Genomic DNA, 11,733 nt, shown 5'->3' on the forward strand with positions numbered 1-11,733 from the left:
CCCAGGGGGAGCCAGAGAGCCGGGAAATGGAAGAGAAGGAAGAGATGCCGGAAGACGCTGAAGAACAGCAATAGAGCAATAAATCATCTTGCGGGTCTTGCATTCATTCTTGATTTTTTCCTTTTATTTTCTTCATTCTTTCCTTCCTTTTTTTTTTTTTGCAAGGGGCTTTACGTATAAAGAATTGAATTCCAGCGTCCAGATTGTTTACCCTTTTGAAAATGTCCTCAGGCAGACCCATTCCACAATCACGAACATGTTACTATGCTTTTCCATAGCGGAAATATTTATTTATCTAAAAAGAGTGAATAAAAATTTGAAAGCTGCCAAAGAAAACCAACCCACATTATGGAAGAGATGAAGCTGAATATTTTACAAACATATCAGAACTTTAAAAGGCACAACTATGAAGTAAAGAAACTAAAGTTTCCTTTGCTGTTTGTAGAAACCGATTTGATTATTTTACAGTCATACCTCAACATCACATTGCATACTGTCTTATTCAAAGAAGTCCTCTTTTGGAGGCATCTTCTAGTGATGCTACCATTACATAAAAATGGGGAATTCCATCTTTTGGAATTGTCTTCAAAACCATTGTACTGAATTTTCCTCAATCACAGCAAATCTTCATCCTTTTTTTGGAGGGGAAATAGATTGATTTTTAGAAACATCCGGAATTCATTAGCACAAATAGATTTGGTCAATAAAGTGAGTGATTGAGCTGAGGAATACCATTTTGGGTTTTGAAAAAGAAAAATTAAGTTTTTCATGTAGAAAAGGAGATTTTATTTCTAAAGCTCTGGGAGCAATTCCAGAAATGTCTGTAGCATTGATAGTAGTTTAAGGTAGGCATATGACCTCCCTTTGTGGGACATGGTGGTCATTTGAATGAATGGGTTCTAGTGATTTTATACTTATATGATTGTAAAGATGCGTGTGTGAAACATTCGTGTGTGTCTATCTAGAAATAGATGCATTTGTGTCTATGTAGAAATAGACTGGAATACACACACATATACTCAGGTGATTTATTCTTTGGCATGGTTGCTTTAGAATGGTCACACATTTATTCCAACAATGTTACCATTGATCCATCACTGCAGGCATTCTTAGAACTGTCTTCAGAGGTGTGTGTGTGTGTGTGTGTGTGTAGAAATATAAAATACATAGATATGGATATAGAAACAAAGACTAGATACAGATAAAGTTGTAGATTCAGATGTAGATAAAAACATGTACTCTGTATGTATGTGTAAAAATACAAAATTTTATTATTATTTTATAGACATAACTTGTCTATGACATCTAGATAATTAAATCATTTTACTTCCCAAGTTTGGTTGTTTTTGTTTTTTTTTTTAACCCCAAGAGTTTACTTCCTTTAATAAACAAGCCACTGTCTGCAAACTCTTAATTCCATAATTTTGTGGTTATTTCAGTTGACTCTATTAGGAATATGTTTATATATTTACTGATTTTAAAGATTTCCAAGTTTTAGGTCCAGGTAAATTTTATAGAAAGTGTATTTTATCAGAGCTGTGAAACATGCAACATTTATTTTGAGAAAATATAACTATGATCAAAAAATTTCTATATATTTATACATTATATTTATAATAATTTTCAGTATATTATAATTTATATGTTATGTAAAATACATTTTAAAAGTTATAACAGAAAGGGAAAAGTAAAGGCTGCTGGTACCATCATTACTTTTAGATCACCACTTCCTAAAGCAACAACAAAAACCCTACCACTTTTTCAAGTTATAGGAAATCATTCAAAACATATAAAATATGATTAAAGGAAAATGGTTGACCTAAATAAGAAGCATTTACTAAGTGCTTACTGTGCCAGGCACTGTGCTAAGCCTCAGGCACTGTTCAAAATGGTTTTTAAATTGAATGAATTACATTAAAGGTAATTTCTTTCATTGGGAAAATATTTCTCTTAGACAGAAATCACTTATTTTTTGTTGTTGCATTCTCTTCAGCTGTGCTAGGATTTTTTGTACTGTGGAGGAAGCAAACTGTTTTAATGAGATTTTCTAAAAGGTCTATGATATGTGATAGATCTAGAGATCCTCTAGCTTTTAAAGATCTAGAGGAAAAAAAAAACATGAGCATAAGATTGCCATTATCCACTACAATGAAAAGGATGGACCTATTTTTAGCACTTCCAGATTGGACATTGGGTATTACCAAGCAAAGTATTATCTTTATCACTGAGACCAAGTTGGATTACTGCTAACTACTGACTTCCTTGGCCCATTCAGAAATTGGGTCTATTACCTAGGGTGATGAATCTTTTTGTTCAGTCTGAGGTTTTTTGCTGCCAGTTCAGAAAATATCAGATTTTTTTTAAGGAAAAAGTAAACTTAATATGAAATGTCTATGTAATTATAGGAATGTAATAAGTCCTTTAAAACTTTCACCTACTACTTATCTTCTTTTAACTTTTTTTTGCTTATTCATTTACATAAGGATCAGATGAGATGATAAGTTTGGTACTTTGCAAATGCTAGTTATAATGATTATTATACTGTGTTGTTGGTGTTGTTATTATTATAGTATCAAATTTAGTATGAGGGAGGAAAAGGACTCCCTTTACAATCACCTCCCCAAATGGTTATCCAACCTCTTCTAATAGGAGTACCTGCAGAAGTAATCCATGTCACTTTGAGCTATGTCTGATTATTATGGTTTTCCTTTTATAATGCTGTCATCTGCCCTGCTATAGTAACTTCATTATTCCTCATTCTGTCCTCTGGGAAAAATTATGGGTGCCATTAAAATGTCTCAAAATAGGGCAACACTATTCAATAAGAATTTCAAATAACTACTAAATCTTCTACTATCATCACTTTCATGGAGTTTAAGTCACTAACTTTATATGCTACATATATATATATATATATATATATATGAAACTATATGCTAAATCTTTAAACAAGAGATAAAGCAAGAGATTCCAAAGAATTCAAACTCATGGTATTCCCCTTCAAATGAAAAAACAATTTAAAATGCCAAGAGGAGAAAAATGACTGAACACTCACAGAAAGCAAAAATCTACCAAAATTAGAAATGGTCAGTGAGGAAAAGTTCAGATAAAAATTTTAGAAATGTCATGAAACAAAGCACATAATAAGGATAAGAAAGATGATGAAGATGATGATGATGATGATGATAACATTTATACTGTGCTTTAAGGTTTTTAAAAGTGCTGTCCATATAAAACTTCATTTGATCTTCACAAGAACCTTGTGAGGATTATTAACATTATTATTATTATCTGGGTTATTATTGTCCCCATTTTATTGTTGTTCAGTCATATCAGTTGTGTCTGACTCTTTGTTGTCCTATTTGGAGTTTTCTTGGCAAGGAATGCTTCCCCATTTCCTTCTCTAGCTCATTTTACAGATGAAGAACTAAGGCAAACAAGGTTAAGTGACTTGCCCAGGGTCATACAGCTAGTAAGTATTGACACCAAATCTGAATTCAGGAAGAGCCTCGAGGCTTCCTGACTTCAAACCCAGACTCAATCTATTATTCCACCTACCTACCTCTCCCCATTCTAGAGACAGAGAAAAAGGCTAAAAGAGGTTAGTTGACTTACCCAGGATTATGTAACTCATAAGAATCTGAGGCCTGATTCAAATTAAAGTCTCTGTGACTAATATAAAATCAGCTCACATTAAGCATCAGCATTTCTATGTTACCAACAAAACCCAGCAGGAAGACACAGAAAGAGAAATTCCCCTTAAAATAACTGTAGATGTTATAAAACACTTAGGAGTTTACCCACTAAGACAAACCCAGGGACTATGTAAACATATCACAAAATATTTTTCACAAAAATAAAGAGATCTAAACAACTGGAGAAATAGTAATTGCTCATGGATAGGCCAAGCCAATATAATAAGAAGACAATTCTACCTAAATACTCATTCAGTGCCATATCAGTCAAACTAACAAAGAATTATAAAGCTGGAAAAAAATAACTAAATTCATCTGGAAGAACAAAAAATCAAGAATATCAAGGGAATCAGTGGAAAAACTGTGAAGGAAGGAAGCCTAGAAGTACCAGATTTCAAACTATATTACAAAGAAGTAATCATCAAAACAATCTGGTACTGGCTAAGAAATATAGTGGTGGATCAGTGGAATGGATTAGGTATACAATACTATATGACCATAGTAGTAGTGTTTGATAAATACAAAGATCCAAGTTTGGGGGACAAGAAATCAATATTTGACAAAAAACTGGAAAACCTGAAAGCAGTTTGACAGAAAAAAGGCATAAACCAACATCTCACATAAGAAGATAAGGTAAAAATGAGTACATGATTTAGACATAAAGGGTAATATTAAAAGTAAGTTGGATGAGCATGGAAAAATGTACCTGTTCAACCTATAAGAAGAATTTATGATCAAACAAAATAGAGATCACAGGAAGTAAAAGAGATAAATGTGATTACATGATATTAAAAAGCTTTTGAACATATAAAACTAATCAAGTCAAAACTAGAAGGAAAACAAGAAAGTGGTTGGGGGTCAGGACAGGGAGAAATTTTATAGCAAGTTTCTCTGATAAAGACCTCATTTCTCAAATATGTAGAGAACTGAGCCAAATTTATTTTTTTTTAAATGAGACCTTCCTCAACTGATAAATAGTAAAAGGACAGAATAGGCAATTTTCAGAAGAAGATAACTAAGCTATCAATAGTCACATGAAATAAATACTCTAAATCACTACTAATTAGAAAATGCAAATCCAAATAACTCTGAGGTGTGAGGGCTTGCTGAGCCCTTTTCAGGGATACTCACCTACCTTTGTTTGATGCCCACCTCTCACCTGTGGCTCCAAGAAGCTGTAGCATGTGCAGCAACCATATCCCAGTAAAACTGTCTAGGCAGACAGGCTAAATCAAGTTGATGGTAAAGACAGGCCTCAAAACCATCAGCGATTTGGGGGACTGGGGGTATCTTCTCCAAGCATGTGGAGATTTCCCTCAGGAGAATGGATGAATGAGAATAATTTGTTCCACAGCAATGAAGCCAGCTAAAGCATTCACTGTGGACCACTTAGATCTTGGTCAAACATTGAAGATGCCAAGGTCATCCACTGAATTTAAGGCCATTGCCTGTTTTGCCACTTTTGTCTTGCCACTAGATTTCAATAACTTTGGAAGAAAGAGTGAGGCTGATGGCTTTGTGCCACTCTTCTTCACTTAAATATAATCCAAGTGTAAGCCAAGACATTTCCCTGTGATGTCAGTGGTCCTCTTCAAAAGATGAAGGGTGAACAACAATAACAAAAAAAACCACCTTACACCTATCAGATTATCTAACAAGATAGAAAAAAAAAATGATAAATGCTTGAGGGGATATGGAAAAATAGATGTACTAATGTGCTATTGATAGAGCTGTGAACCAGTACAATCATTCTGAAGAACATTTTGGAACTCTCCCCAAAGGGCAGCTGTGCTTTTTACCCAGCAATACCACCCCTTGGTCTATATCTGAAAGAGTTCAAAGAAAAGAGAAAAATTGGTACAAAAATATTTGTAGCAGCTCTTTTTGCGTTGGGAAAGAATTGAAAATTAAGGAGATGCCCATTAATTGGGAAATGGTTAAACAAGTTATGGTATATGATTGTGATAGAATACTCCTGTGATATAAGAAATGATGAGCAGGATGGTTTCAGAAAAATCTGAGAAGACTTCTCTGAACTCATGCAAAGTGAATTGAGCAGAACAAGGAGAACATTATACACAACAACAGCAATATTGTAAGGATAATAAACTATGAAATATTTAACTAGTCTGACCTATACAATGATTCAAGACAACTCCAAAGGATTTATGATTAAAAGTGCTATCCACCTCCAGAGAGAGAACTGAGGGAGTCTGAGTGTAGATTGAAGTATACTGTTTTCATTGTCTTTATGTTTCTTGCCTTCTATTGTGTTGTTTTTTGCAAGAAGGCTAAATGTGGAAATACGTTTTCCATTACTTCACTTGTATAATTGATATATTGCTTGCCTTTTCAATGAGTGGGGGAAGTACAAAAAAGGAGTGAGAGAACTGGGAACTCAAAAATGTTTTAATAAATACTAAAAAATAAATAAATTAGAAATAAAAAGGAATTGTTCAAAGCACTATTTTAATTAGTGGGGATAACAAAGCAAAACAGTCCCTACCCTCAAGGATCTTGGCTGATATTTGGGGGGTATAATGTGCAGATAGACAAATTATTTGACTAAAAGTTTGAGGAAAAGAAGATTAACAAATAGGGGGATCAGAAAAGACAATAACACATAAACTCAGTCTTGAAGGAAGTTAGGGGGCCTAAGAAGGAGAGGTAAGGAAGAAATGTCTTCCAGACATGGGGCACAGCTTCTACAAAGGTAGAGGTGTAGGAAATGGAATGTAAAGTTCAGGAAATAGCAAATAAGCTAATTTAGCTGAACAAAATGTAGAGTATGAAGGGAAGTTATTTGAATTCAGCCCCCAAAAGCAAGTGAAAATCAAAATTGTGAAAGACTTTTGAGAATTATTTTTCAGGTATCTAATAGATTAGTTAGCCACAGAGATGACATTTAACTCTGAAATTGTGTTACAGAATCTTACAAATAATGAGGTTGTATGTTATTCTAGAGACAACCAAAGTTTGTTAAGTGGTAGAGCAACACGGCCAACCTTAAGCTTTTAGATGGTTATATTGACAATTTTGTGAAGCATGAATTGGAAGTCGGGAATACTACAATAGTCCAGGTAAGAGATGGTAAGCAGACTGAATTATGGTAGCAGACTATGTTGCAGAGAGAAGAAGATAAATGAAAAACATATTTACAGAGATTGAATTGCTACAACTTGGCAATTGATAGGATAATGGAGGGGGGAGGAATTTTGCTATTCAGTCATTTTAGTCATGTCCAATGACCCTATTTGGGGTTTTCTTATCAAACCTACTGGAGTGGTTTGCCATTTTCTTCTCCAGCTCACTTTACAGATGAGGAACTGAATAAATAGGGCTAAGTGACTCGCCTAGGGTTACACAGTAAATGTCTGGGATAAATCTTCCTGACTTCAAGTCTGGCACTCTATCCACTGTACCACCTAGCTACCCAGAGAAAAGGAATACTCCTATGTTATTAACTTTGTTAAATATAAAGCTTATGACACCAACAACAGACATAAGGAAGGGTATGGATTTAGATGAAAGCTAATGAATTCTGGATTTGATTACATATTTCAGATGTCTACAGGTAACCCATTTATCCAACAGACAGTTCTTTTTTGGGGATCAGCAGAGATTGGGATATGTAGATCTGGGACATATCTATATCATTCACAGTAGTTGTTTGTCCCTCATTTTTGAAGGACATGATATCAAGAAGATTATACCATGACTTACAAATGAATTAGATTTCAGTGAGGGAGGACTGTACAAAGCCACCAGCCTCACTTTCTACTCTGGAGCCATCTGGGTCCAGTGGCAAGATATGGATCAGGACAACTGGAGTTGGCCCCAGATGCAGCGGGAGACCTTGGCCTTTCTAAGCTAAGGTCTTTCTGAGTTCTCGCTTTGACTGAAGCAATGTCCATGCAGTGATTAAGACTGGTCAATAAGTGAACCAAAGAATGACCCTTTTTATTTAATCACACACAAAAAAATCCATCTGGGAGGGGAAGACCAATCCCTCAGGATCTCTGGCCAAAACAGAAACCATTACATTCACTCTGAGTCATCAGGGCCCAAACAATGATCACTTGGGCTAGGACCTATTGTTGGCCAATCGATGAAAGCCATATTGAATTGGGTTTAAGGTGTGGTCACCAGCCTTATTTTATCCTCCAGAGTCATCTGGGTCCAGAGGCAAGATACAAAGCAGGAAAACTGGAGATGGCCTGATCATCAAAGCCACTGGAGTAGATGAGATTACTGGAAACAGAGGGTACAGAAAGAGAGGCAGGGAAAAGGCCTAAGATAGAGTCTTGGGGGACAGACACACTTAGGGAGTCAGACATGGCTGAAGATACAGCAAAGGAAACTAAAGAGGTGGTCATCTAGATTGGAAAAGAACCAAGAGAGAATAGCATCTCAAAAATAGAGGGTAGAAGAGAGTATATAGGAAGCATTAATGAGTAGTTAATTGTGTCAAAAGTTTCAGAGAGGTCAAGGAGAATGAGAACTGAAACTCTGGTACCAGATTTAGCAATTAAGAGAAGGTGCCACCAGAAAATAAGGGGAAGCAAATGATATGTTTGCTTGGTTTTATTTGGGTTTTTTTTTGGAATGTGGCTATGAAAGGGAAGAAAGACTGACCTGGTAATAATTATCACTACTTTTGACCTAATCTTCAAACACTCCCTAACTGCTGGGTCCTTTCCCATTACCTTACAAACATACCTAGTTTTGCTCCATTCTTTAAACATTTTTTTTTACTTTATCCTGCAATCTCTGAAGGCTATCCCTTTCACAACTAAACTATTAGAAAAAGCTATGTTCTTTGCCTCCCTTCTCTTACCACTTGTTTGTCAACTCTTTGAAATTTGGCTTTTGACTTCATATGTCACTCAACTGAAACTGCTCTCTCCAAAGTTACTAATGGTATTTTCCCCCCATTAATAAAACTTTCATTACACTTAAGACAACTTAATACTATCTGTTCTTATCAATTATGCTTGGATATTCATAAGATGTTCAACAAAGCTAGGCATCATCATCCTCTCTCTCTCTCTCTCTCTCTCTCTCTCTCTCTCTCTCCACCATTATGTAAGCTCCTTGAGGACAGGTATTGTCATCTGCCTCTTTTTTAACCCCAGTGCTTAGCACAGTTCCTGGCACATGGTAGCTTCTTAATAAATGTTTATTGATTGATTAAACAAGTAATTTGTCTATTAATTATTTTTATAATGCATGTGCCTTTATATAAGTATCAAAAAATTTACAAAAGCAAAAATAGTAGAAAAAAGTTTAATACATTTTTGTTTGTTCTACTGCTATGAATGATAATACCACTTTATGGATATAAAAAAATCATTCATCTTTAGTTGTGTGTTCTTAGGTTTCCCAAATAATTTAAATACAAATGAGCATAGTAATAATGATAATAATAATGATGATGATGATTGATGGGATGCTCAGACCCCAGACCTAAGAGCATATCTCTGGAAGCCTCCCAATTTCTCAGTAGGCCTATGTCCTGTTAGAAAATTTTCTCTTGCTGCAGAACACATTCACTTATTAGGATAGACAGAAGGATACCTGGATCAAGGATTTTTGTCTATAACTGGCCCACGGACTCTTCCTCCCACCAGATCCCCAAGGTCCATGCCTTTGACAACTCCCTCAGTGTTTGGTATACTCCCTGCACTTTCTCATCTAGAGTTCCTAAAGACAGCTGAACCCTTAGATTACCTAATTAGTATCTCTGGCATTCCTTTCCCATGCCCCTTTTTCGTATAAGTCCCAGTACCATCCTCAGTGTCTCGCAGGGTTCCATAAGGACCCTTGCCCACTTTTGCTAAAGTATTACAATAAACTTTTTGCCAAGAGAAGGCTTAAGTGTGTGAATTCATTTCATTCCAAAAAACTTTGCTTTGGGATTTTCAGGATCCCCAAAACCTTGTTAATGATGATGATGATGAAAGAGAATGGTAAGTAATTGTACCATTAATGGAACGTGAATAGATTCTGTCCTTTTCCAGGCTAAATTGGATAGAATATTTTTACAGTCATAATCATAAATGGTGCATACAGTGTGATTGTGTGACATGTTCTGATATGTCATATCTATGGAAGATCTCTTTCTCCCACAGCCATGAGTGCTCCAACTTTAAAGAGCCCAAAATAGTGACAATTGTGACCAGAACCAAATGGTCCTTTTGCCCTACAATTAACTGTCTTTTTCTCTTATTTGACTCAATAAACTTTAATTATTGATTGGTATATAGAGAAATAGAAAGGTCAAGGGTTGGAGTCCTGGTCTAGAATTTCCAGGCATATGACTAAACCAAAATGAGAATAATAATCTTAATGGTTTAATTGTTCATTATTTTTAATAAACTTTTCAAAGGGCAAGATTAAACAGGATACAGAGATTTCATTCCTTTGCCTTAATCTAAAAACAAGTCAGAGTAATATCTTTTCTATCTATGATACTGTTGGGCTGGGACTTCTCCACTTTCCATCAATACTCAGAAAATATTCTCAGTAGACACAGTCAAGGCTAGTTAGTGGAGAGCAGAAATTGTCTATAATTGAGAGAGAAGAAAAATTGTTATTAGCAATGTCTCCATTCCTAGAACTCAGTTTCTACCACTTTCCCATCCCAACACTTGACCCTGGGCTCTGATAAGTGAATTTTTTCACCTTATCTTTTCCTAGAACTAGGTTTTCATATCCTATAACTCATTCTTGATTTTTTTAAATGGAGGATTTTTAAAAGAAATTGATGCTTATGATCTAGGTATAAAGGCTGATACTGTAAGCAATCTGGGAAAGCAAGGAATAGTTTACCTGTCAGATTTGTGGAGAGGGGAAGACCTTATGACCAAACAAGAATTAGAGAGCATTATAAAATGCAAAATGGGTAATTTTGATTATATTAAATTTCAAAGCTTCTGTACAAACAAAGCCAATTTAACCAAGATTAGGAAGTGGAAAATTGAGAATTTTTACAACCTGTGTCACTGATAAAGGACTCATTTCTAAAATATACAGAGAATTGAGTCAAATCTATAAGAATACAAGTCATTCCCCAATTGATAAATGGTAAAAGGATATGAACAGGCAGTTTTCAGAGGATGAAATTAAAGATATCTATAAGCACATGAAAAAATTCTCCAAATCATTATTGATTAGAGAAATGCAAATCAAAACAACTCTGAGGTACCATATCTCACCAGTCATATTGGTTAAGATGACAAAAAAGGAAAATGACAAGTGCTGGAGAGGATGTAGAAAAATTGGAACACTAATGCATTGTTGGTAGAGTTGTGAATTGATCCAACCATTCTGGAGAGCAATCTGGAACTATGCCCAAAGGGCTATAAATAAGTGCATACCCTTTGACCCAGCAGTACCACTTCTAGGGTTGTATCCCAAAGAGATCATAGAAGCAGGAGGAAGACTCATGTGTACAAAAATATTTATAGCAGCTCTTTTTGTGGTGGCAAAGAATTGGAAGTCAAGGGGATGCCCATCCATTGGGGAATGGCTAAACAAGTCATGGTATATGAATGTAATGGAATACTATTGTGCTATAAGAAATGAGTAGCAGACAGACTTCATAATAACCTGGAGAGACTTATATAAACTGATGCTGAGTGAGGAGAGCAGAACCAGGAGAACTTTGTACACAATTACAGGCACATCTTATGTGTGATGACTAACTTTGATAGACTGGGCTCCTCTCAGCAATGCAAGATTATAAGACAACTCCAAAAGTTTCATGATGGAAATGATATCCACATCCAGAGAAAAGAACTGTGGAGTTCAAGTGCAGATTGAAACAGACTACTTGCTCTCTCTTTTGTGTTTAGTTTTGTTTCCTTCCTTCTTTCTTGTTGTTCACTTCATTGGTTGTGGCTCTTCTGTACATCTTGACTGTGAAGGTATTTGTGGAGCCTATGTCAGATGGCATGCCCACGTCGGGAAGAAGGGAGATTGAGGGGGAGGGGGAGAAAATTTGGAATTCGGGAGATTGTGGAGCTGAATGTTGTGG

The 11,733-nt window shown here is 35.5% G+C and overlaps 1 pseudogene; it reads left to right on the plus strand.

Moving 5' to 3' along the window:
• Positions 1 to 7,990, plus strand: part of LOC138163038 (ran-specific GTPase-activating protein pseudogene) — an 8,857-nt pseudogene extending 867 nt beyond the window's left edge.
• Positions 7,991 to 11,733: the final 3,743 nt, after the last annotated feature.

This window comes from Petaurus breviceps, unplaced genomic scaffold, assembly GCF_028583685.1.
Source record: "Petaurus breviceps papuanus isolate PSGF00001 unplaced genomic scaffold, PetGlider_PUasm1.0 187, whole genome shotgun sequence".
Classification (NCBI taxonomy): Eukaryota; Metazoa; Chordata; class Mammalia; order Diprotodontia; family Petauridae; genus Petaurus; species Petaurus breviceps.